Source organism: Myotis brandtii, unplaced genomic scaffold (assembly GCF_000412655.1).
Source record: "Myotis brandtii unplaced genomic scaffold, ASM41265v1 scaffold466, whole genome shotgun sequence".
In the NCBI taxonomy this organism is placed as follows: Eukaryota; Metazoa; Chordata; class Mammalia; order Chiroptera; family Vespertilionidae; genus Myotis; species Myotis brandtii.
The window spans coordinates 2,998,329-3,026,007 of record NW_005367809.1 but is presented as its reverse complement, the minus strand read 5'-3'; the positions used below and the strand labels follow the sequence as shown (position 1 = coordinate 3,026,007).

Below are 27,679 nucleotides of genomic sequence, written 5' to 3'. Positions count from 1 at the left end.
CGGAACGGTTGGAGCATAATCGTTTTTGCTTTAATAGCATGATTAGAAGAAAATAAACCCCAGAATTGGGGGATGTGCCCTCCCCGTCCTCCTGAAGGGGTTCAGATCAGGCTTCCCTAAGATGTATCACTTTAGCCCGTGAATGATTTCGAGCAGAAGGCAATCGAGACCCTGTGGGCTCAAGAGAAACTTTTACCGCTCCCTGAAAGAACTTAAACTGGGGATGCTGCCTCTAATAAGAGTTATCACCAGGAACAACCTTTTATGACCTCTCTATGTGGCAGGGCAAACATCTAATTACTGAACATCTGCTCTTCTTATCATCCTGCAAATTACCCTCTTTCCCTTTGAAGCCTGGTGGCTCTTATCTTATTCCTTGGTTCAGGATGCCATATATACCTCATCTTATCTTTCTGTCTCTGAACCTCCCATGTATGTGGAGTTTCTGACTCCCTCGTGTATGTGGGGTTCCCGTATGTACATATGTAATTATATTTGGTTATTTTCTCTTGTTAACCTGTCTCATCTCAATGTATTTATTAGACCAGCCAAAAGAACCTAGAAGGGTAGAGTAAAATTTTTTCCTCCCCAACACTATCAATCTTCCTCACACTTGGTCCAGAGGAAAGTCAAAATTCAAACCTTTGACCAAGGAGAGATAAGTTATGTTTCTTAGATTTCTAGGTGGGATGCCAGACCACAGTGCCCATTGTGCTCCCAAAAGGCATATTCTAGTGACTCTCTTAATTCCCACCTTCCCCTCGTGGAAAAGGGTGGGAGTCACAGCACAGCAGTACATTTTCCATATGGATCTAGTCTTTCTCATTTTTGCTTTTATCCCTTTACATCCTTGAATTGGATGTTCAACTGCAAGACTGTTTGTTTGATTTTTGACTGCTTTCATTGCAGTCCTGCAAAAGAGGGCTCGCATTTCCTTGTGCTTCAGAATTTGTTTTGGAAGGACTTTATTTTGGAAACACTTGGAGAACTTTTGTTCTCAACATTTTGGGGCTTCAGATGAACTGAGACAAAGAGACCCAATTTAATACCCTGTTGTTAGATGCTATTTTACAGAGAAAAAACCCAAATAATACAGAATTTAGGTGGATCAAAGGGAACGGATACTCCAAGGTAATGATCAACTTCTTACTAAGAGTGATTGGGTAATCAAAAATTTTACAGGAACTAAAAAGTCACTTTACTATGTACTGAAGTCACAATATTCCATAACACTTTAGAAGTATTATAAAAATGAATGCTGTGAGTTTTAAATACAGCAGTTTCTTTAGTGTTGTGATTTTAAAAGATGCCCTGGAGATATTTGACTATCAGATATAATGGTGTATACTTAAGTTGGTCTCTGCTAGTGGTAGGGAACTTGCCAATGTAACAATTCTGGGTCCACTTTATGGGCATTTTTTCTTAGATTTCAAACTGATGTACATAGTCATTGGATATTTCTGAGTCTTTTATGTGGACAGGGACCAACTTTGTGTCCTTTGTGGTACTTTAAAATGGTGCTTTGCAGAAGACAAGATGCTCAGGAAATAGCGACTGTCCAAGTACATGTATATCTGGTCACTTTTCCCTAATGTCCTGCTGTTGAATGCAAGTGGGCTTTGCACAGTCATCATGAAACACAAGTGTATTATTCCTCAGAGAGCAGGCTTTAATCACTGCAGCGTTTGACCATGTAGATTGCATCGCTGTGTATGTTTTCAAATGTCATTTTGCTTATTGATTTCTTCAACAAATATACTGACAGTGGTGGTGGTGCAGATCTCCCCAAAGCACCTGTCAGTAGTAAGGGCTAGCATGTTAGGTACCATAATCACAGCGCAATGTGTACGTCGGCGGAAACACAGAGAGAGGAGGTGACAAGACTGGCTGATGACTGAGGTCAGGAACAACTCCACAGAGAAGTGTTATGTAAATCAGTTCTGGAAGGATAAGAAGAGGCATTCCTAGCAGAGATAACAGCATGTCTACTCAGAGATAGCAAACAGTAACGTGTAACAAATGGTCCTCTACCACTTCCTATCTGACAAGCCTGATGACCTTGACAGCTGCTTTCACCTCTTTGAGCCTTAGTTTCCTTATCTTTAACATAATATTTATCTCATATTAGAGAATTAGCTCAGGATACACAACAAGCACTGGACCCAATGCCTAGTACTCAGTGCTCAATACATGCAGGCAGTGGATAAAGATTCCAACACCAGGTTTGGCAAGTGGTGAACATCCTGAGTGTAATTATTATCCTTGTCGTTTCATCCTTTGTTCGTTTTCTCTGGTCTACATAGACTTAACTTTATCACTAAGATAAAATAGGACCCTGTAAGATTATTCTAATTCCTAATCCAAGTTTGGGGCATTGAGCAAGCGATGCCTTGCAATAATAGGGTGCTGAGAGGCAGCAAGAACTGGAGTTGTTCAGGGACTCTGGAAAATGAAACTGTGATCCAACTTCCTCTTCTCCTAAAAATCACATTATTCTGCTTTACCTTGTGATCGAACATGTTCCCAGCGTCCAGGGATCAGGCGGAAACCTTTGGAGGCCGTTACTCTGCCTGCCACCCCCGTTTGCCGACCATCTAGTATGTTTCATTCGCCTCCAACGAGTCTCCTGGGCCCTGCAGTGTCTTCCTGGCCGCCTTTCCAGGCTGTGTACCCGGAGGCCGGCCAACCGTGACCTTAGCTCCTTGGCGGCGGGTTTTCTGTGCCTGCAGCCGCTGTGGACTAGCCCACAGGGTACCATTCCCATCGAAGCGGGGCCGCTAATGCTTTTTGCAATGGAGATGTCTGTGCGGGTGGAAGGGCTAGGAGGGTTATGCTGAGATGTCGCTTTATTTTTTTTTTAACACGGCCATTTCTCTAAAAATTTCCTTTCTCTCTCTTTTTTTTTTTTTTGTGTGTGTGCTTTGAGTTTCCCACAGAGGCACGGCCTCAAAGCGTGAAACCAGTGTCATCGTGACTGGAAATCTTGCCCAAATTATCTTCTAAGATGCATCCTTGTCAGTCCCCTCACTCAGCTGGGAAGGAGAGCGACATTGGGTTGTTTTTGGGATTTTCACTGGGCAGACTGGTTATTAATGCGCCCAGCGCCGCTACTGTTCATGTCTTGGAAACAAGCAGATTCTCAAACTCATTGCTTCTCCTTTGAAATGTTGTCTCAGACAAGCAGATGTTTATGGACAATATACAGTTCAGAAGTTTTTCCAGATACTCTTAAGATCTACTCATAGATTATGAAAGACCACAGAGAGATGGAGGCCAGAAACACATGCATTGGCATTCGCCTCTCCTAGATCGCTGATTTCACTGAATGCTATACTCTTATGTCAAAGTTGGCTTATATTTTAGGGGGGAAAATCTGTTATTTATTGTGGAGAAGTTTCTCTTGATCCCAGTATCCCCGATTTTCATTGTGTTGAGCTTTGACTCTATTTTATGGGGCTGAGGGGTTCTCTCCTCATAAAACATACATTTCAGTTGGGGAGATAGACCTCAAATAGCCAAGGAAGTGAATGAGGTAATAGCACTCAGAAATGTTCTGGGGAAAATAAAACTGGATTATATGACTGTAAGAGAAAGGGGGAGAGAGAGGGAGGGAGGGAGGGAGGGAGAGAGAGAGAGAGAGAGACCTTTAAAATGATTGTCATTCATTATTTCTTTTAACACACACATATACTTTAATTGTTGATGGTATAAAAATGTATCAAATTTGATCAATTGTTGGGTGTTTGTTTCTCAAGCATATTGTTTAGCCTTTTTGTTATCTATCTGAATTTGTTGTTGTTTTGTCATTCATGGAGGAATTTTAAATAGCTAAGAAGTACGACATGAATAGATTGATGGACAGTTGGTCTGGTTTGTGTATGAAGAAACCCAAAGTCACAGCGTGTGCACGGTATAAGGTTCCAAGTCCCTGGAGGTCAGGGCTGCATTGGCTTAATTTTCTCCCTTCTCCGCATCCCATCCTGTGTGAGGTGAGATGGTAATGCTGCTTTTTAGGGTCATGGTGAGGAGATTTCCAAACAGATCCGAAACATCTAGGGAACAGTGAGTACCCTCTACTGAGAAGGGCTCAGAGAACACAACTGCTTGACGTCATATCTTTTGATTGATACTGAAATGCAAGCACTAACCTGGTGAAAGCCTCAGCGTTTTGTAATTTTTATCATAGGCTCAGTACTTCTTGGATTATGAACTTCCTTATACATCTCTCTCAAACCCCCTCCTGACAAAACAGCTAAATAATTAGTCATTCTCTTCTAGTTGAATGTAGAGCGATGATCTCCATTTAACATTCCTGCCCACCACTGTTCTTTTGTCTCATGTCTTCTAATTAAAAGCATTGTGCCCTGGGCTGCGGTCTTGTCTGGTACATGGGAACTAACACTTCTCCATTGCACCTCTGCAGAGAAGTCATGAGGCCACAGGTGTAATTATTTCTGTTTTGGATTACAAAGACTGCTCTATCTAGGTCACACAACAATGCCGGCATTTCCCAGTATTGAAACGCAACTTTGTTCTGTTCTCTTTGTTCTCTCTTTTTAAAAATAGCTAATTTTAACCCATAGTTCTTACAAGGGAATGAGTTCCTACCTAAAGAAAAATCGCAAATTTAGCTAAGATAGAGAATAGAAAATTCTGCAAGACTGAAGTGGCAGATGTCAAATTTGCATCTTCTTTAATGTGTATGGATTTTCCTACAGGCATTTTTGGGTACTTTATAAATAAACTGTTAAGATGTTAGTGTTGGGAGAAGGAGGAGGGGCAAAAAAGGAGCACCCTTAAGTAACCATGAAATCCCAGGCTTCTTGGGGAGTTAATTCTAATTCCACATTTCTGTGCCATATTAGTTTTTACCAATTTCTTGCTGCTTTTAAAAAATCAACTTGTTGAATGTGTTTAGTTCACAAGAGACGTTTAAGAAAGGATCTTATAGAAGTATTTTTTAAAATATATATATATATTTATTGATTTCAGAGAGGTAGGGAGAGGGAGAGAGAGATAGAAACATCAGTGATGAGAGAGAATCATTGATCGGCTGCCTCCTGCACGCCCCACACTGAGGATGGAGAGCCCGAAACCTGGGCTTGTGCCCTGACTGGGAATCGAACCGTGACTTCCTGGTTCATAGGTCGATGCTCAACCACTGAGCCACGCCAGCCAGGCTAGGAGTATTTGTTTTTTGTTTCATAATTTGAAAGCTAAAGGAGGAAATACTGGAATGCCCATTGGCTTTTCCCCCAGGTTGGGAAGTCAGTTACTGTGAAGAATTACTGGAATGTGTATGGATGGGGGGGTGGGGCAGCAGTGTGGTACATGGTGTTTCTCAGGCGAGTAGGTCAATCGGAGCAGCTACAGAAATAGGAACTTGACTTCCTTTGCCTTGTTTCCTTTTGAAATTTATTTTTTATTCAAGAAATATGGACTGCACGTGTGTTACTAGTATATGTCAGGTCCTCTGCTAGGTGCTGAGTGTGGGTCTCCGCCCATTCAGAAGGCGTGGCCATCTCCCGCTTCCTGTTTCCTGTCTTGGGAAGGCCGTGGGATGGGAGAGACACATTGTCGTGGACTGGAGGCCATGGGGGAAAGTTCAGATCAGTGCGCGTCTTTAAAATCCCGAAATCCCAATTTAGATGTCAGCCCCCTGCTAAGTGGGCAGACCACGCCCTGTCCGTGGTCCTCACTGGGATCCTAGGAGGAGAGCTAAGCAGAGGAAGCGCCTGCCTGGCCTGCCTCACTCCCTGCGGCTCCCAGCAGGAGCCTCCTGCTTGAGCTCATTCACATGCCTGCACTCGGATGGTGCCCGTGGGTTGGCCCTTGCAGGAGACGGGCTGTTTAAATGTTGCATGTGATGGCCGGGTGGATAATGAGGGCCCGTGGCTTTACAAGGGCAAAAGGACGGACGCAGGGAATGTGCAAGGGGCAGTTTAAGGATCCTAGAGTATGTCTTAGTTCATTTAACACACACTTTATTGAGCACTTCCAGGCCCCATTCTAAGCTCATTTCACCCTCGTAGCAGCCCTGTGAGGTACATTATTATTCTTCATATCTGTTTGACAGAGAAGGAAACGGACTTGCTCAGTATTGTACAATCAGTGGACCTAGATTCAAAGTCAGGCATTTGGACCCCAGCATCTGCACTCTGTGTGTGGCCTGCACAAGACTGGCTCAGGTCTGGAACCGGGTGTGAGACCGCAGGTGCCTGTGCCCCGCGGGGTGTATGGATCAGAGGCTCAAGGCAGAAGCCTGGACGGGGGGCTGATCAGAATGCAGAGAGGCGGTGGTTGAGGCCGTGAGAGTAGATAGGACCCCCTCAGGGAGTGGGACTAGAACGAGGAAGGGGTGGTCTCAGGCAGAGGGCCTGGGGCTGGCGACACTCAGTGGCTGATGAACCAAAGCCACAGCAAAGTTGAGTGAAGGTGGAGAGATCTGGGGAAGGGAGCCTTAGAAGCCAAGAAAGACAGCGCTTGGCGTGAGTTGACCTTCCCAGGTGCGAGGGGTGAGGGAAGGCCGGAGGAGAGGGCTGCTGCCGGGTGGTTAGGGCCGCTGTCGGGGTGGTGAGGAGCTGCCGCTGCCTTTGCCAGAGGTAGGTTTACGGAGAAGACAGGACAAGCGGGCACACAGGTGACAGGAGTACAAGTACGTGCTCAGACCTTTTACTTAAACACACTTCTTACTCGTTTTGGAAACGATTCAATGGGTGTCAAGGCTGCCTTTTTTTTTTCTTTTTTCTATAAGCTTATTCTTTTGACCACCACCCAGCTTAGTTTAGCAGATTTTTACCTGGCAGGCACTTCTTCATTAATCAGGGGATATCAAAAATTGATGAGCCCCAGGAAAACAATCATTTGAATTTCCCCAGGTGGTGCAAGGCCGTTGGAATTAGCCACCAATCCCGAAGCAGCATGACCTTCTGGAAGATGTATCGCGCCATCGTGAGCCGGGAATCTCAATTCAGGGTTATAGGATGGCTGGGGCACTCGTCATCGAACTGCCCGCTCAACTGAGTGATTTCACTGTTTCCCTTCAGTGTGATGTTTGAGCCACGGAACGGCATCAGTCTTAATGTGTGATATGTTTTGATGTAACTAAAACTTGATTTATCACACAGGACTTTATTACTCCAGTTAAAGTCTTCTTAATCTCTTTTACGTGTCGCTCTTAAAGAATATGTCCTCAAACGTGGGAGCACTCATGGGCTTGTTAAGTATGGGGGGAGCGTTTTAGATGAGAGGGTATTTCAGGATAGAGAATCAAATGTCAGACACGTTTGGATAAACACTGTCTTCAGTGCAATTGTTTGGTGGAACACATTCATGAATCTCGGGGGAGGAAAATTCCTGAAATGGGTTGTTTGCTTGAATAAGAGGGAAAACTAAAGCTGTTTGAATGAAGTTTTCAAAGCTACTGTTGTCATCCCTCCCCATATCCTGGCGTTTCCCAACTTGTGAAATACGGTTGCTCACTTGGGTAACTCCCGGAACCATGGAAGGAATTTAATTGAATATCAAATTCTTTTCAAATAAATCAGTTTAGGAAGTGGCCATCTTGTGGGTGGCCATACCTTTCACAGGCCAGCCTGGGTGGCAGAGCCGGGCTTACGTGCTGCTGGCGTGGGATTGTCACCAGCAACATCCATGGGGAGGTGGGAAGTCATTCCTTAGAGATCATGTGCGCCCACCCTGCTGCCACCAACCAGCAGGCGGCTTTAGCGGGTTGGAAAAGAAAATGGCTTCCACTCCCTCCCTCCTGTTCCCCCTCTCCCTCTCCCTTTTATCGCTAGTTACTGACTAGGGGAGAATCTCAGCAGTAACTAAAACAGCAACGCTGTGCGCTCTTTTTCTATTGCTCTTTCAAACGACTCTCCCCTAATCGATTGCTTATCTTTTAATTTTGCCACCCAGGAATTCTGAGTAATTATACTTAGATTTTGTAAAAGTAAGAATCTTTGGATCCACATTCTCTTTCTTTGCCTTTTAGATTCTGTAGGTTTTTTTGGATGGATACAACTCTTCCCTTAATTTAGGATATGGTGTTACACCTACCACTGATGAGGAAAATGCTTTAATTTCAAATCAGGGTTCTTCATTGCGACATTTGCTAGCTGCAATGTAGTTGATGTTTTAGCAACCTCATACCTACCTATGGGAGAGAGTTTTCCGTAGATGGATAGATTTTTTAGGCACGGATATTAGGTATGTGGCCACATCAATACAATGTTTTTACTTCTTCATAAAATATAGTGCAACCCAGGTGCGTGACCTTGACCGGGAATCAAACCCACAACCCTTCCGTTGGCAGGCCAAAGCTCTAACCACCGAGAACACTGGCCAGGCATGAACACGGGATTCTTAAGAGGCATGCTCCATTCTAGATGCGGGAGTTTGAGGTCAGCTCAGCCTCTCAAATAAGGCAGCACCTCATGACTTGGTGAAAGCAATCAGCTCACAGCACAATAGCCTAATGGTGACAAAACCCTGACTCTTTTTTACGTGTCACTCTGTAAAATATTTCCTTTTCAGGCTGGGTGAGCCTGCAGGGCTGCTAGTGAAGAGCCAGAGGTTTGCTCAGCGGCCCTGATTGCTTATTATTGGCCTTGACATTCTGTTCCCTCGCATATTTACTCTGTTGCAGCCTATTCTATCACTTGAAAACATTAATGAAAGGAAATGTTTCCTTTTACCTGCGAGCATGGTGATTTCTTACCACATTAGGGAGAAGTTTATAATCTTAATGGATGCATTAGGAAAATGTTGTACCAATTTTTGAACATGTTAAGCCCCTTATTCATCTCTCCAAAACTATAGAAAGTCTAAAATTACCTGCTTTGTAAAATACCCTGAATAATAATACCCTATTCTGTGGATACAATACCCTGAAATATACCCTTTGGCGTGATATGCCTGGGCAGCTTTTTAATCAAGCAGTGGTATTAATAAAAGACAAGTGTGACATAAATAACATTTTGGACTGCTTCCGGCAGTGCTGATGACTACACGAATCCTTTATTTACCCCCCACTGGACAGTCTTTGGCTAATCACTCACTTTCCAGTGGGGCAGAGTGCGATGGAGGGAAAGGCCAGGAGCATGAAGAGTCCCCTGGGGCATCCTGGTGCTGATGATCTAGTTCAGTGCCTGGAGATAAGCTCTGAAGTGTCAGAGCCAGATGTGCCTTGTCCTGTGAATTCCTCTGAGAGCACTGAGGCATCTGTTGACTCAGAATATTCCAGTGAGAAGGGCCCTGGCAACCCTCAAGTGCAACACTCTTCCAGAAGTGGGTAAGCCGGGGCCACCAAAGGGAAGGTGACTTACCTGGGCACACCTGTAAGCCCACCTGCATTTCGTACACCTGGCACCGGGGTTTCATTCGTGGTGTTTTCTCACTGTCTTTAGGGGTCTGGTTTATGCATCATGGGGAAGTTTCTGGAAAATTGTTAATCTTGAGCTTAAAGGAAATAGCATTATAAACAGCAGTGAACTAGATCTGGAGATTTTTGTTTCTTGTGTTAGCCCTAAGGTTTCTGTAGCTCTAAAGTTCCATATTTCTTGACTTACATTGGTACAAAAGAGGGAATAATATGAACAAATAATAGTGAAAAGTAGTAGTAACAATAATGACAAAAATTTCTAGAACTTCTATGTGCTAGGCTCTGCTTTAAGCCCTTGGCATCCATTAGCTCACCTAATCCTCACAATAACCTCTGAAGTAAGTACTGTTATTCCCATTTAACAGGGGAGGAAACTGAGGTCCGGAGAGATAACTTGCCCAATATCAAGCCTGAATGTTATAAGATAATACACATGTGGAATGACCCGCCCAATCAGTGTCAGGTAGCTCCATTTAGGAGAGGAAGTACTACGCTCAGGAATAGACAGTTAAGAAGGGCTTCTCAAAAAAAAAAAAAGGACAACCTGGTAATTCCGTAGGTTACATGATGGTGTCCACTATTTCCGTGGCTTGCCCATCACTGATTAGAGGAGTATTCAATAAACTGAGTGTCCAGCCATAGCTATGTCCATGCTTATTAAATATGATTGCTAGAATTTATATATGTCAGCATCTATGTGTACAGTTAGGCTGAGACAAGAAATATGGTTACACAGTCACACGTGTGTTTGACTTTTTGCTTGTAGTCTGTTGTACTGGTAGAAGCAGCCACTGTTCATCACCAACTCTTTGGTTCAAGGACTCACTGTAACTCAGCAACCCCGTCTCTAGTGGCCAACTACTGATTCATGTTGCTCCATATTTTCCCTTAGGGTTGTGTGTTATCTTCTGTTTCTTTAGAAAATTTTATTTAGCTTTTCTACTTCAGTTGATTATGTGGGAAGATGTGAACAGGGTTAAATGATGACACCTTTTCATTCCCCTTCTGGTCTTTTCCTTTTAGGCACCTGCCAGTATTATTGGTCTAAGTGTGCAGAAGATGGAGTAGTTCTAGTTAAACTATCCATTTTTAAATATATATTTTTGTTGACTTTTTTGAGAGAGAAGGAGAGAGAAAAAGAGACAGACAGACAAACAGACATGTGAGACAGAAACATCAGTCTGCATGCACCCCAACTGAGGATTGAGCCTGCAACCTGGGTATGTGCCCTGACCTGGAATTGAACCAGCGACCTGTTGGTGCACTAGACGATGCTCAACCAATTGAGCCACCCCGGCCAGGGCTCCCCTACCCCTGTTTTGTAGGCGAGGAGATGCCCTTCTGATGCAGGACTGAAGTAAATCCTAAAGTCAAGTAGTGTAAGTTGTTCAACTGTGTCCTTTTCACAAGTGTTTTGACGACTCTAAGGCCTTTGTACATCTGTATAAACGTTAGCGTCCCCTTGTCCGTCTCTGCGAGGACTTTCACTTCTGGCGTCTTCATTCCGTGTATTGATCTGCATTTCCATCTGGTGTCCTCTTCCCTTCTCCTGAAGAATTTTTTAAACACTTCTTGTAGCACAGGTCTGGGATGGAAAGGAAGTCATAAGAAAAAACTAAGACAGCGTCCTTCATAAATACGCTGTAAACAGACTTCAACAAAATGTTAGCAAATCAAATCCATCAATGTATAAAAAAGATAATATATTATGAACTGAGTAGGTTTTACTCAGGAATGCAAAGGTGGTGTCAAACAATGTAATGTTTTCCACCAAATTAATAGACCGAAAAAGAAGAAGCTGGTGACATCCAGCACACTGACAGTTTTTGTACACTTCTTTTCTTCCCGTTAGATGATGGGGAAATTGTAGAAAGGGCTGATTTTTTTTTTTTTTTTTTTTAAGTAATTGCCTCAACGTTCGAAGTTCCTTTCAGTGATCAGATGCAGTAGGTTTCCTCCCACCCTCCTGGCCTCCCCGTCACTGCCTGGTGGCTGCTGAGGGGAGCGATGCTGGCAGGCCGGCCAGGCCGCGGGGTGCTGACAGGGGCTCCTCACTGTGCCGCAGGGGACTGCCTCGCGGGCCTCTGTCCACGGGCCCGGGAACCAGGACCTGGGGTCTTGCCAGAAGTCAATCGCATGCTGTCGGCATTTTTCAGAGCTGTTCTTCTCTGACTAACCACAGTTTCCTTATAGATCAGAAATATTGGGGTCACTCAAGTTGTTCCAGAAATGTCTCTCTGGATTGAAGTGGCTAAAATTATAGCTGGCGTGGAAAGTGAGGAGTAACAAATTCCAATACCTTATTTTATAAACATAATAGTCTTTTTATTTTCTCCTAACGCATTAGTCTTAACCTTATATATGTGTTTGGATTCATGGCAAAAGAGCCCTCAGGCGTTTGGCCATGACCATGGCCTCCAGGTACTTCACCTACACCCTTTGGTTCCCAGGACCAAACTCGTCTTTGAGGAGATGAGTCCTGCCTGGCCAGAGCCCCGCTGCAGAGCCAGGCGGCTCCAGCTCCTCAGCCCCTGATTGGGAGTTTGATCCAAATATGTCACTTGCCCTCTTCACATTTCACCTTTGAAATGGAGAGGGCACCTCCCCAGGGGCCCCACCTCTCAAGATGGCATTGCAAGTGGGGCGACCAGGTCTGCTCCCAGCTCAGCTGGCCCTGGGGAGCAGGGAGCTGGGAGCACAGGTCTTGCCCTGAGTGGCCCTGGGCACGTCCTGAACTGCGCGCCCCGGAAGTTGTTAAGCTCTGTTCCTGCACCAGGTCCTGCACGGAACTGATCGATGTCCGTGAGTCTTCAGTCTGCGGGAAGCTCGTGTAATGGGTGACATCGGAGCCACTGAACTGTTCAGCCGAATCACATTTACCACCTGAAAATAACTCCTTCTGAACGGTTTCTTCAGCAGCTTGGAAACTGTGAGTTTTCAGAAGACTGTTTAATAAAAGCTGTTTACTACAACTTCCTACATGAAATACTTTGGAAATTTATTTAAACATTGCCTTTGAATACTGAAGAGCAGTAGTTACTTTCGATAAAGACTAAATAATTTTAATTGATGCACTAAGTATCCTAGTCCATCAGGTACCTCTCAGACTTTCTTAAGAGGAAGTTTCAGATTCCAGTGACATTTGAAGATTTTATGTGACAACTTAGTTTTTACAGGACTGCTCATAACTTTTTGTTTCCTATTTCAAACCCAATCATTTTAGATTGCACATTTATGTCGATGATCCTTTTTTAATACATAGCCTTTTCCTTAGCAAATATTGTGATAATAAGAGAAAAAAAGAGAGAGAGCAAGGAAAACCATGAATAGTAACTACAAGCTTCGTATGTTAGCAGCATCCAGCACTTATTATAGAAACAAGCTCTCACATAATGAGGCCCGTATTGAAATACAACAGAGTTTATTATTTTTTTCCAGACTCTCCTTTTGATGGTATATTTAGTTAGCAGTTTCACAGACAGTTGTCCCATATTCATTACAAATAAATTACATAGTTTTTCCATTGCATGAAAATTTCATCACAGCCTTTTGCTATCATCTTTGTTTAAAAAGAAGATGAATATTAAGTATATTCTGCAGTGATGGCAGACAGTGAATTCCCTGTGCTGACTGCAAAATCTCATTTGTATGATGTGTAGAGAGAGGGGGAGGGAGAGGCTGTGGTAGGAGACCAGGGAGAAGGCACATGGCAGGCGAGGTATTTGTGGTTTATCCCTGACCACTCCTTCAGCATGAGTGTGTCTGATGGGGAAGGTTATGGCTACTGGACTTGACAGTGGGAATCCATGGTACCGAGCTTTGGCTAAGGTTACAGAAAAGTCTCGTTTTCAATGCTGAATCTGGTGACTTATTTGCAAACATTAATAAAGACTAGTTTTACCCTTGAAGGTTGTTCAGATGTCCGTAAAAGAAACGGAATAGCAGAGGCTGGTTAACAGTTGTACTATTCCTCCTTTTAAAATTTGTCTGCTGTTTGTTTTTGAGATTTTAAAAATTTTAAGCATATGAATCTTTAAGTTATAAGAAATTAATTCCCTGCAATGCACATGACTTATTTGGCTCCATATATTCAAACCTAATAGACAGATATCTGCTTCATTTTACTTTTGCCTTTTATTATTAAAAAATGATTTCCCCCTAGTCTGTCTTTCTAAGTTGTCAGGCTTTTGTGATTAATAATAATAATAATAATAATACAGCTTTAGTCTGTGAACTTAGATTTTTTCCTATTCTGAATTTCTGCCCCATGAAGTATGAAGTCAGAACTTTTTTGGGGGTCCTTCCTGTACATATATCACAGTTTGTGTCTGAGACCTGTGTCACCCACAGAGAAACAGCATGAGCCTCACACACATGGGAGCTGCTCCAGCCTGTCTGCGGGTTATCACTTGAAGATGGAACTTACCATGGTGTCATTTTAGCAAACGCTTCAATTGTGCCTGTGTTGCTGGTGAAAATGGGTTCTTGCCATGTTGTGAGAAAGGAATTTCAAAGGGCCTGGGCATGGGAGGAGTTTAAGCAGAGTGGCAAGACTTACTGCTACTCTGGGTGGAGGAAAACAACCCGCCCTTGGGAGCAAGCAGGCTGTCACTCAAACTATCCAACCTGCCTCCTGGGTTTTCCCAGGCTTGTGCTGGGCCCTCCCCCCAACCCATCCCTTTCTTGGACTTTCAGGGGTCCGTGCCCTCATCCAGTCTGATTCTTTTCCCAGACTGGGCTCTACCCCTTTATGGTTGCCATTTTGGCTCCTATTGCACACACCCCAACATTTTTTTTTAATATATTGTTATTGATTTCAGAGAGGAAGGGAGAGGGTGAGAGATAGAAACATCAATGATGAGAGAGAATCAGTGATGGGCTGCCTCCTGCACGCCCCCTGCTGGGGATCAAGCCCGCAAACCGGGCATGTGTCCTAACCCAGAATTGAACCCGTGACCCTCCTGATTCATAGGTTGACACTCAACCACTGAGCCACACAGACCGGGCCATGCTCCGGAGCTTTGTTGCTGTCCTCCCCTCCCCCTGCCCCTCTACACACTGTTACTAGGAGGAGGCATTCTATTTTAGCCTTTTCAGCTTGTGGCACTTTATCTGTGAAATTCAGTGAACAAAATATGTTTAGATATTTACACAGAGCAAAACAAATGATTCCGACATACTTTATAAACTATAAACACCACCAGTATCATTTCAATGTGAGGGCAGCCAGCAGAAGTTGCCTCCTTTTCTCTGTGTATCTGTGTAGACCCACAAGTGAGTTCAGAAAGCTCAGAGCCCAGCACAGACTGGCCACCCACAGGGTCATCGTTTGCTGCCCCCAGCTCTGTTCCTACCGCCCATCAATCCTAGTTGTGAGCTGTGGCGGGAGTCCAAGTAGATTTTATACAAGAGACCAGCCATTGTCGACCCTTTTCATCGTTTGGCACACATGAACTAATCATTAAAATTCTGTGGCACACCCAAAAATACATTTTTGGCCGATCTGACACGCAGAAGAAAGGTATAATTTTGATCCATTCACACCGGACAGCTATTGTTGTGTTGGCTGTTGTCATTTTTTCATGTAGCAATCGAAGGGAAAAGAGGTCAGTGCCCCTGCCTAAATAGCCAGGTGTTTCGTGTTTTAAAAACTCCTGCAGCGCACGGGTTGAACATCGCTGCACTGGACCGATAGATACATGGAGTGGCTGATCTGTGGTGAGCCAGTGGCTGGAGACTGCTAATGAAGCTGTGCTCATTACACAGTGTCTTCCGGTGGGAGAGAGCACTGAGGGACGGGAAACCCAAACCAGCTTACACAGCAAGAGAAAAGCAAGTTATGCTAGAAAAGTGCGCCTCCTTTCGTCACATCTTTCATGAGGCGCTAGCAAGCTCATCAGCATCTCTGATGTAGACGGACAAAACCTAAGAGAAAATAAAAAACATATTTTATATCCCAGACATCAGAGCACAGGCCTACATAACCGCGTAATCCTTTCTTTTTCTTTCAGCAGAAAGACTAAGAGCCCTGCTACCAAGAACCTTGACTGAAGGGTTGAAGGGCAGTGTGAGAATAAATATTGAAATATATTTAAAACGGTGCTGCTTTCTGTGAGAAAAATTGATCCTGTTTCTTTTATTTACTTGAATGCATGCTTGTTGTAAACACCTGAAAATTAAATTGAAATGCACCTAATCCGTGCTTTTGTGACCTACTTGATTCAGTGTCTTCAAGTACATTTGTGTTGGAATTTAGAGCTATTTATATGTAAATGCAAAGTCTTCAGTAATTGGCCCAGAGAGAGCCCCAGAGAAGGCAAGTAAACTAATCTCAGTCCTGAGCTTTCCCCTCCGTTATACATTCATAATGGCACCTGAGGGCCAGCAGCGTGATCCGATGTCAACATTCTCCCGGCCAGAGAGACGGGGGGGGGGGGGGGGGGGCGGTGAGGAGCTCTGTTTTCAGCGGTAAATGGTGAGATTTTTCTGTGACACGCCATCTGAGACAGAGCCACCAGGTGTTGTAGGAGCAGAAAGATATTAACTTCTAGCTACTTGGGATAAGCATTCAAATCATTTGTGCTGGGTAGAATGAAAGTAAAATTGTTCAATTGTTCTGGCTGTGATAGGCTTTGTTTTATTGAATTTCATTTTTTTTTTAAATGTGCTATTTGAGACTTTGGTACTAATGGCACCCAAACATTTTGTCTGTTTTTGCCTCCTTTTTTCTTTTTTTTGGAAAATATTAGCCAAATATTATCTGGTTGCAAGGACATTTAATTCTGTGTTAAATACTCTGGGAATTTATATGCCTACTAGAGGCCCAGTGCACAAAATCCGTGCATGAGTAGGGTCCCTAGGCCTGGCTGGCGATCAGGGCCGATCTGTGGGGCGACCGGTGGGGCGATCGGGGGAGGGGGGGTGTCTGCTGGCATCCGCCTTCGTTGGCCTGGTGCTGCCTGTTTGCCGGCCCCATCCCAGGGCACCCGCCTTGGCTGGCCTGGGGCCTGCAGGCTGGGAGCAGTTCCTGCGTTGAGCGTCTGTCCCGGGGTGGTCAGTGCGCATGATAGCGACTCGTCGTTCTGCCAGTTGGTCAATTTGCATATTAGACTTTTATTATATAGGATTATAAATCATGGAATGTTTAAACTCTAAGAGGTCTGTGGAAAAGATACCTGAATCTCAAAATCTATTCTGGAGCAAGCAATGATTTAAAAAAAAATTAATATTAACTTAGTTAAAATGAGATTTATTATTCATGCCTCAGTCAAGCAAGCCATCCACGTTTATCTATCCATTCATCCATTTCTTCAGTAAATATGCCCTCCTCGGCTGAACCCTGGGCTGGATGCTGGGGGTGGGATGGTAAGCTGGGACCTCATATTGCCCTCAGGGAGCGTTAGATCTGCAGCCAGCCTGCACTGTTGAATGGAAGCTGCATTGCACTTTTAGCTATTTCCCATGTTCAAGAACTACACAGTCTGAACATTTTCCCTCTCTATGTTCAGAGTTTAAACACAACTTGTTTTCGATGGAAATCATTCTACTCTGTGACCCATAAATAGATAGTGTTGGGAATAATTTTTATGATTTTAGGATCGTGGTTTTGGCTATTGTTCTGACTTATAATTTAATACCGAAATAATCTAGGCGGCTGAATTATTACACTTGATTTTGATTTGTGTTTCTTTTCTCACCACCAGACGGTCGGGTGTTGTCTTCTTGCCAGTTGGTCTGATTCTGTGACAGAACCTTCCTCCCCCACCCTCCTATCTTTCTGGTCTCTTGTGGGTCTGGATACAGGCTCAGCAGGGTTATTAAAGCCATGGCACTTATTTTTAAACATAACAGTCCCTTCATAAAATAAGATGGCTTCTCCTGTGAATAATACGCATCTTCCTTGCTAAATTTATTGTCGCTGCCAACAGGTCCTCTTGGATTATCTTCTTGGCCCTGTTTTTAACAGATGAAACGTTATTTAGCTCTAGTTTTAGCACTTCAGGAAATCAAGTCAGAATGGAAGTAATAATAATTCAGTATTAATCAGTGAGCATATTTGTGAGTGTCTGTGGCAGTGCACCGTGACATCCTCAGACAATAAATGGCATGTCATCAGGCCCTGCTCCACACGTCGTGTCCTCCTGCCCAGAGCAGCACCTCCGCAGGGTCTCGGAGCCCCCGGAGCCCGGTCGCAGTCCCTCTGCTGCATCACGCGGGAGTCTTCCAGGGAGGGCGTGACCGGTTGGCACACGGCTGCAAAGGCCGGGCGTCTGGTGTCTGGTTCATACTCAGAAATGAGTTGCATTTGCTTTGGGCATTTGCTGTCTCTCTCATTCAATTTCACAACATGTTCCCAGTTTCAAAAAAAGCGTTAAAAATGAATGAAATTCACTTTTGATCAGGGTTCCAGGATGGTTTTTGTTAAGGCCACCTCAGGTCTGTTACAGGGGGTCGGGGAAAGAAGCAGCCGATTTGGTGACTGATTGGATGAGCTGACAGGAGTGGGTGACCCCTTTGCTTCTGCCTCCAGCCCTGGAGCGATAGGATCCACCGACCATCCTTGAAGAGAGCCGAGGTGTTCATGGAGGGCACATCAGCATTCCTCTCTCTCTCCTGCTCTTCCCAACACTCCCAGGGACATTACAGGTCCCCAGCAGCAGCAGCGAATCCCGGCAAGGCCTAAGGGAGTGAGGTGTCTCAGAACCTCTGGGTAGAGTGTAAAAGTCTCGCCCCTCCACTACCTCCGGGGAACCTATTCCTCTCCACAGCCCAAGTTGAAAAACAGTTTACAGATTGACTCGTGACAATGAGCGTCCTATGAACCAGGAGGTCACGGTTCGATTCCCAGTCAAGGCACATGCCTGGGTGGTGGGCTCTCTCCCCAGTGGGGAGCATGCAGGAGGCAGCTGATCAATGATTCTCTCTCATCACTGATGTTTCTATCTCTCTCCCTCTGCTTTCCTGAAATAAATTTAAAAAAATAGTTTTTTTAAAAAGAAAGAAAATGATGGCAACATAAACCAAGCTTTGTTGTTCCTTTGTTGGGTTGATGGGACACTCATTCTAAGGATGCCGTTCTGATCCTGACATTATGGGGCTTGAGAGGTGCATTTCTGCTCTGCCCAGCCTCCCTCCATCCCTTTCACCGTCGTCTAAGGAATTTTCAAAGCTCAGCCCACCAGCTTAGGTAGAATATGGGACCCGGGAAGTAGCTCTGTCTTCAGACCAGGTTTGCTCATTTGGGAGGACGGTAGCATGAAACCCAGCACAGGTTTAGGAAATGGTGTTGATCGATTAGGGTGACCAAGCAATCACATTGTGAAGAATATTGATTATGTATACCCTGCTTGCTTTCAGGTGGAATTTTCTGAGCCTTATGAACAAACAAGTATTTGCTAAATATAAGAGAAAAGGCAATGAGAAGAGGGAGAAGAGAAGGAAGGAAGGTGGATGAGGTCGTGGGAAGAGCTTCCTGGGCCTGAGGAAGTGGCTGACCTCTCCCCTACGTGTTTCTTGGTGGTTTCCTGGTGTACATAACAGTGTGGAGCGGACCCACAATCTCCCATGAGCTGCATCGCAACAGTGCGGTCCCTGCTAAGTGATTTATTAGTGACTTTAATGCTGTAGAGTTATTAATTATGTTGTGGTTTTCATCATAGCACCTGAGTGTTTTGGAGATTAAAGTTGGATGAGAAAGAACTTGATCTGTTTTAGTGAGTACAGATTGTCATATTTCTCAAAACGAGCACTCAATTTAAGAACCACCTCATGACATACCGTTTTAGATTCCTTTGAGAATAATTTGAATGATGTCAGTCACCATGTTAAAATTACTTCCTTAACTACTTCTAGTAAATACACCTTAGGAAATGAATGCTTCATAACATTGTTTTAAAATTGTTGTCACATGACTTTTCCTACGTTGGAAATAGGAATGAAATCTTGCCTTTTCTCTGCCCAAGCATATATGTTTACATTTTTGTGTGTGTGTCTGGAATATGTGCTAAGCTCTGAGAATTTATGCCAAACACAAAGGTGAAATTTTCTCCCGAAAGTCCGTCAAAGGTTGCATGTTCCAATATGATATAGAAATAGAGACTCTTATTGATTTCAAAAGGTTGAACCGATTTTTTTAAAGCATTGCCTGCTCTATGCAAGATACTGTGCTAGGCAAGATGAAAATTCAAAACTATAAGCAACACTAAGGGTGTCTATTACAAGTTTATTGTCCAGTAAGAGGCTCTAGCAGTGTAATGCTCCGTGGAAAATCTCCAGTTTAGTTTGCAGTGAACGATGCAGACGGGAACTCCCTGGGTGCTGGAATCCGCGTCTGTTCTGTTCCCCACCGAAGCTCAGGGGTCCAGACGGAGACCCAGGCCTGGCGGCCCCGCGGGAGGGTGTGTTGAGCACGTGAAGGGACTGCACAGGTGCCGGCTCCGCGCCTTCTGGATAAAGCATCGCCCGTGACCGGGAAGGCTGCCCGGGAAGGCGGCATTCGGCTCCCACGGCCACGTGCGCCAGTGTCCCCACGCAGGTGGCGGTGGGTCAGGAACTCGGGGCAGGAAGGTCACTGCGTTTCCTTCCAGTGGATCCCTGGCCTCCAGGGTTATTTCCGGGAATGATGCCCGCGAGCAGCCAGGCCCAGAGCCCGGCCAGCAGGTCCCTCCAAAGGCAGCTGTGGTTTCCTGGCGGCTCTGCCCGTGGGGTCTCCCTCTCCCGCGGGGTTGGTCTGTCCTTCCTCTGGCCCCCCTTCAACCCGCCTTTTCTTCCCCAAGGTCATTTTCAAAGGGAGACCGAGGGCCCCACCTGGAGCGAGCGAGAGGAGCCGAGACCCTTTCATCCTTCAGTTTGACTCATTGGTTTTTTGAAAAGGAGGTGGGGGCCCCCTTGCTGTCTGCCCCCCAATTCCCTGATGCCTCCCTCGGGCCAGCAGACCTGGATGGGCAGGCGTGGTTTCCCTGCCCAGGGCCCTCTCTGGTTTCGGCCTTGGCCCTCCTCCAGGCCCTCGTCCTGCAGCCCGGACTCCCCTTGGCTGGGGGAGGGCGGCCATGGAGTTGGGTGGAGAAAGGACACCCCAGCAAAGGCTGCAGGAGGAGCTGTGCCCACGGCGCCCTTCCCCCTGCCCAGGTCCCTGCTCCGCGCCCCCAGGTCCTCCTGTGTGCCGTGCAGGGCTCTTCTCCCCCCGCCACACACACTCTCTCCATGTCCAGCGAGTGTGCACACCTGACTGGGATGCTCAGGACATGGGTCTGGGGTCTCCCTCCGTCCGGAGGGCAGGGCCATCTGCGCAGATTCAGGCACCGAGCACCCAGCCGCCAGGGGGCACTGTCACCGAGGGGTGCTCACCCCCCGCCGGCCTGAGCTTGGTCACCGATCAGTGGACCGTTTGTCTGAAGGAACCACGTGTGTTTATTGGGAAGACGGGGTCACGTGTATGTCAGTGTAGCCTGTGTAGGTTTTTTCAATTCAGTGCCGCTGAGCGCTGAGCGATGGATATTTGTAAAGAACTCTGATCCTTGTAAGAAATATGCACTGTTCTTTGTTGTTGACACTATTGGATACCTCCCGTCTCTCCCACCCCCTTTGGACACGCTAAGTTTTCCTGGTGAAGAAGTCGTGGACTCTGAAGCCACACCATGTGATTCAAATTTCGGGGCCTCCATTGACCGGCTGTGTGGACTCAGGCAAGTCGGCTCACCCCTCTGGGCCTCAGCCTCCCTTCCTGTGGAAGGGGAGCAATGATGGCCTGTCTGTGGGGGCTGCTGGGGCTGTTGAGGGTTGAAGCAGTGGGTGCAGAGCGCTCAGGGCGGGGGCGGGGCCGTAGGAAGTGCTGTGTAAGTGTTGGTCGTACTGGGAATGCTCCCCCGGCTTTAGGTCTTAACCATGGGGCAGCCTGGACTTCCTAGTAAATTCCTCATTTGAACAAGAGGAAGCGTTTCTTTGCTTTAGAAACGGCCCAGCGCTCCAGGGCCCTCCCAGCACACAGGCTTCACGCCTTCAGCAAAGGACTGTGAGAGCCTCTGCGCGTCACCTGGGCAGTTTGCAGCCGGTGTCCACGCCGGTTCCTCGGAGCTGCTAACACCATGTCCCGTTAATACTGGGACCCAGCGCTGCGTGGTGCTTGTCATGAACCCAGGCCGACGCTGCAGCCACGAAGATCGTCTTGCAACCTTTTCAAATAATGTGCTTGTAGGAAACTATTAGATTTTCCTACTTATTCAAATTAGAGCTCAAATAACAGTAGAATAATGATGCTGCCTTAAAATTGAAGAACAGCAAAGCAAACCCAGGCAGTCGAAGGACAGCAGTAGCTTCGTGTGACTGATGTTCCATGTTAGAGCCTAAATGCACTACAGATACCCAAGTCTTCATGTTCCAAGGAGACGAACAGTCTGTCCAAAAGGTATGGTTAGCTGGGTTGGTTGCTTTGGACAAACAAGTCTTTGTAAGTCAGGATGACATCGTGTTGTAGAGCCAGGAGCCTCTCTCTCTGCCCAGTGGGTGTCTTCTCTGACCTTGTTTCTGTAGGGCCTGTTCTGGTGGCCCCTGCTCTGCCTCTCCACCCTCCAGGGGGCTGGTCTAATCCTGCCTGGGCCTGGGTGCAGCACCAGGGGGAGGGGATGAGTTGGGTCTCCTGGGGGGAGAGAACATGAGCACAGACCGAAGGTCAAAGCCAGAGAGGCCTCCACCTGTCCCTGTGGCGGGTAAAGAAGGGATTGTACCCAACATAATGGCAAGTTAAAGTAAACTGAATGGGGGAGTTTAAAGAAAGGCCAATAAAAGGAAGAAGATCTCAAGACGATTTCTGAAACCAGGAGTGGGGTGGTGAAGCCACCTGTTTTTTTGTTTGTTTTTTGTTTTGGTTTGGTTTTTCTTCTCACTGATCTGTGCTCTTTGGGTTTATAAACACAAGATTGTAATACAACCAACCCTCTTTCCACTGACGCACATAATACTTCCTGTTAGAAGTAAGAGGTGTTTTATTATCTGGACTTTTGAGGTTACTGGAAAATAAGTACTAGCAGTAGAGTTAACATAAGCAAGTCTATTTAGAAAATGCAATTGGAAGTTCTATTGATTATAATTATAATGAAATGTCTATTGAGATGAAGTGATTGCCATCCTCTCAGTGGAATTTCGACTTTATTCTTCTGCTCAAAACGTCATTAAGGTGTAAACATAATATATCTTCAAATCGCTTCTGTTATTGCAAGATGCTTACAAATCACTGAGCTTGAGTTTCGCATTTGAGGGGTAAAAGAAGACAAATAAGCATTCTGGTAAGGAATCGTCTTCACACTCCACTCTTATCTGAGTTTAACCGTGATGAAACACGAGGCTTTTAGTGCAAATTGCAGTTTTAATTTTAGATGGTGGGGTAAGATGTCAAAGCACCTTGTTCAAGCTGACTGATCTGTAGGGTTGTTTTTGCAACATGTACTGAATCTCAGGCAAGGGAATTTCATATTTTGTCCTTGAAATTCTCTGGCATTTTCCATTGTTTTGAGTTATTAATGCTGCATTCGAGTTTGTTGCCTTAGAATTCCTAGGGAGTTGAATGCAGTGGCTCAGAGGAAATAATTAAGATATCTGAAAGCACTACTTCGCAATATTTCTCAGGGTTTGAAGGGGGTGCTGAATAGTGTGGGATTGCTTAACAACATGTGACAGCAAAGAGAGGCTATACCAGAGAGCACAAGTGTGTCAACCACTAAACATCAAAAAGCCTTTTTTAAAAATGGTACAGTTCAACATTTTAAAGTATATTTGTAGAGTTGTATGACCATCACTGATATTTTACTCCAGAACATTTCATCACCACCATCCCCAAGTAGCTATCATTTTAATTTGCCTCCAACTTCCTCAGCCCTGAGCAGCTAGTAGCCTACTTGCTGTCTCTAGAGCTTTGCCTGCTGTGGACACTCCACAGCAAATAGAACCATGCAATAGGTGGTCTTATTTTTGTGCTTAACCATTTTAAGTGTAGAGGTTGATCAGTGTTAAGTATGTTCACATCGTGTGAAACCATCTCCGGAACTTTTCATCTTGCAAAACCGAAACTCCATGCCCATTAAACAGCAGCTCCCTTTGGCCCCTCCCCCAAGCCCTTACTGACCACTGTTCTACTTTGTGTCTATGAATTTTGACTACTTTAGGCACCTGTTACAGTTGGAATCATACACACTTTGTCTCTTTGTGCCTGCCTTATTTCACTTACCATAATGTCTTCAAGGTCCATCCATGCTGTAGCTATGACAGGACCTCCTTCCTTTTTGAGGTTAATATTTCATTGTACGTATGTACCACAGTTTGTGTATCCACTCACCTGTCAGTGGACACGTGGGGTTCTTCTGCCTCTTGGCTTTTGTGAGTAGTGCTGCTGTGAACATGGGTGTAAATATCTATTCAAGACCTTGCTTTCAATGATTTTGGATATAGACTCAGAAGTGGGATCATTGGATATAGTAATTCTATTTTTAATTTTTGAGTTGATTTTGGATATAGACTCAGAAGTGGGATCATTGGATCGTATAGTAATTCTATTTTTAATTTTTGAGCGACCTCTATACTGTTTTTCATGGCAATTGCACCATATTACAACCCCGCCCATAGCACACAAGGGTTCCGATTTCTCCACATTCTCAACAACACTTGCTGTTTTCTCTGTGTGTTACTGTAGCCATCTTAGCAGGTGTGCGGTGGCAGCTCACCGGGGCTTAGCTTTGCATCTCTCGGATGCGCAGTGATGCTGAGCATCTTTTCATGTACTTGTTGGCCATTTGTATGGAATCATCGGTGCAATGTCCGTTCAGGTCCTTTGCTCATTTTAAAATTTGGTTATTGTTGTTGAGTTGTAGGAATTCTTTTAAAATGCTAGACGTTAGCCACTTATCAGATACATGACTAGGCGGCATTTTCTCTGATTCCATAGGCTGCCTTTTCTCTCTCTGTTGCTTGGGTGCTTTGCTGCACACGTTTTGAAGTTTGATGTGATCCCATTGTCTGTTTTTGCTCGTGTTGCCTGTGCTTTTGGTGTCATATTCAAGCCCTTTACAAATGCATACACAGAGTCAACTTCGATTATAAGGACTAACAAAGGTTAACAATCCAAACAAAGATTAACCCAGGAGTCATTTATATTTACACTTAAAGTGCCCCTTACATTTACATCTGACTGTGCGTGTGGCTACAGTTCTGAGAGGTATTGCCAGCACCGTGATGAAGACTGGCCATGAATGTCTGCCTCAGAAACGCTGGAAGTACATCTGGTTTTCCTGGCCTGACCCCTCCCCCTCCTTGCAGATTATTCAGGGAAGTAAACCTGATGGGTTGATTTAAAAAGAAAATAAGCAAGCAGGCTACGTTGGGTTTAATCTGTTGAGATGTAAGCTAACCTTGGATAAAAGATGTGCCTAATGAAGATTTAACAGTTACAGAGGCTTATGCTGCTACTTTCTAATAAAGTGAATTTTCCCCACTTGTTGGCAGAGGGCGTGTATGTGAGTTTGGATGTGAGAGGGGTAGTTTGGAGGGATGCGTGTCCCACACCCAAAGCTTGTTCTTTCTTCTCTCTGTTTCTTTTTCTGTGTGAATGGCTTCCTGTTTCCACCTTTGCTAGGCCAGGAATACGGACACCACTCCTCAGTATCATCCCCTCACACCTGACCTTTAGTCAGTCACCACATTCTTTCAATGTCACCTCCACATCCAAGGCCACTCCCTTCACCCTGGCCGTGCTCCCTGGGCCGGACGTGGGGCTCTGCCCGAGGGCCCCACAGCAGGTCCTCGTGGATCTGCCCGCCCTGCCTGGCCTGGGCTGACACCGGCATCGTTCCAAATACAATATGCTCATGTCTGTCTCTCACCTAGGAGTCTCCGCTGCCCTTGGGGCTCACACTGAACTCCTTAGCATGGCTCACCAGGGCTTCTGTGACCTTGCCTGTCATCACCTACTTACCCCTCTTACAGCCTTTATCTAGGAGTCTTCTGGCTGCCTCTCCACCTGCCTGTGTCCCTCAGGGACCGTGAGGTCACAGGTCAGGAACTGAGTCAACCTTGCCCACCGGTCTGACCCTGGTGCCCACCTGGCGCAGCAGACAGCCTGGTGGGCGTGGAGTGAAGAACGCGCTGAATGCACCGAAGCCCCGGTGCGTGGACCGATGCGGGGCCCGCCTCTGCCTGCCGCAGTGTTCTCTCGGGGACTGAGTGTGCCCACGGCCTCCTGCCTGCCGAGGAGGCTGGAGTGGGTTCTGAGGAAATAAGATGCGGGGGAAACTCTAGACTTCCGTGTCCTCAGCAGCAGATGCGGGCGGGAGGCCTTTGCAGATAACCCTGTCACCTTAAGGGCCGGCTCCAGGATTCAGCACTGTGTCCCCCTACACCTGAGCGCATGTGCTCCTGGGTCATTCTGTGCCCTGGTCTGGAGGCGTCTCAGTGAACGTACTGCCCTGTGAATGGAGGGACTCGTTACCATGATCAACATGATCAGAGGCTCCGGAAGGAAACAGAAGCAGGGTCACAGGCAGGAAGCTAAGACCTGTCCTCACATTGCTCACTGCTCAACTGAAATATCTGCCGCATGAAGACAGATGGAAGACCGCGTGATGTCTGGAAAACCTTTCATTTGGTGTTAATGGAACATTTCTACTTGAAGTAGCAGGTCTTTGAAAATATGTCATAAATGAGATAGGACTAAGAAAACTAAGCAGAGGGCTCTGCTAGGAATGCCCGGCCTCCGGTCCACTCAAAGACTTGCTCTTTGCTTCGCTGTGGAATTTGTGAGGATATTTGTGTCAGGAGCCTGCAGGTACCGCTGATAGAGTCCCCCCCACAGGCGTTCAATTAGGACTCGGCTGTAGATCAGCCGACGGCTGGTGGTTGGGGAGGGGCAGGGGCACGGAGTTCGTTTGGTAGTTTCCTGAGTAAGTGAAGGCATGCTTTAAAAACAAGCCTTGCCTTGAAGCAGTTCCTGGACACAGCAAGGTGCAGGGCCTCTGTGTCAGTTCTCTTCTGCGTGTCTCCAAAGCTTAGTGTTACTTCCCAGCTGCGACTCGGGGTGCTTGTCCTTTAAGCAGTGCCCAGGGGAATGCCTGGCATGGCCAGAACTCAAAACCAAGCAAGGAGGAAGTGATCATATGGGCAGGTCAACCTGTGAACCAGAGGTCATGATTCGATTCCCGGTCAGGCACATGCCCAGGTGGTGGGCTCGATCCCCAGGGTGGGGCATGCAGGAGGCAGCTGATCAATGATTTTCTCTCATCATTGATGAACCTGTCCCTCTCCCTTCCTCTTGAAATCAATAAAAAACAAACCAACAACAAAACTGTTGCTCTTGAAAGAAATCGAAAAGCAGAGAAACATGCTCTCCCTGCATGACGTCAGGCGAAGCTGTGGGCTTAATGCGTGTCTCCTGCGGGACTGACTATTAACATGGTGGGAAGACGTGCTTTTGCTTGAGGGGATTCAACTGGTCGATTTTTAAATCACTTTTAGTGTTAAAGGTCTCTGATCCTATGGAAGGAAAAGCCCATTATACCACGCAGAGGCCAAATCGCAGGATGCAAAGGCCATCCTTTCCTCCATCATCCTTGGTCCTTGCAAATCCATCATTGTTCTCTTTTTCCCACACACAGTCAAGAGGTGTCTTTAGAATCTTCTTCAAGTCCATTACCACTACTGTTTGATTGGTTTTGGCATTCAAGATCAAATTTATATGTCATCATTTGTATATGTTTATAGGATGAGAGCAAAATTAAGTCTTTCCTAAACCCCAGGTTCACCTACAATGTGGGCATGGCTCCCACGCCCAGACCTGGATGGTCCCCTGGAGAGGTGGTGGTCGGGACAGGGTAAGGGTGGAAGGACTGGAGCAGCTCATTTTTCATTGGTTACACTTGACCAAGGAAGGGATCTGTGACTTTTCAAAAATTGAAAGAATAAAGAAAGCCACTGGCCTGGCTAAAATTAATTTCTATTGTCTACCTCATATTACACTGTTTACCAAGCAGTTAACCCTAAAGCTCGAAAGAATGGTTGTGGCGGACAGTTTTCAGCATTTTAGTAACTAAGAAGCAAGAGAAGCAAGACCTTTTCAAAGAATACACTCTCATTTCTTTCCCTCCACTGCATGACGGTCTTCAAAATCAAACCCAAAGGAAGGAATTCGAGTTCCTATGTAACTTTAATTACAGGAGACCACACTTGCCCTGAACAGACAGTAACCTGGCAATTCACAGTTGGGACTCTTTACAAGGATGTCAGTAAGTGATGAACTGTGTAGACTAATTATCTGCT

General features: G+C 45.7%; 1 protein-coding gene across 2 annotated transcripts in view; it reads left to right on the top strand.

The window, feature by feature from the left end:
• The window catches only part of IMMP2L (inner mitochondrial membrane peptidase subunit 2), a 488,390-nt gene that overhangs the window by 279,498 nt on the left and 181,213 nt on the right, over positions 1-27,679 (top strand). The gene's annotated exons all lie outside the window — the stretch shown is intronic.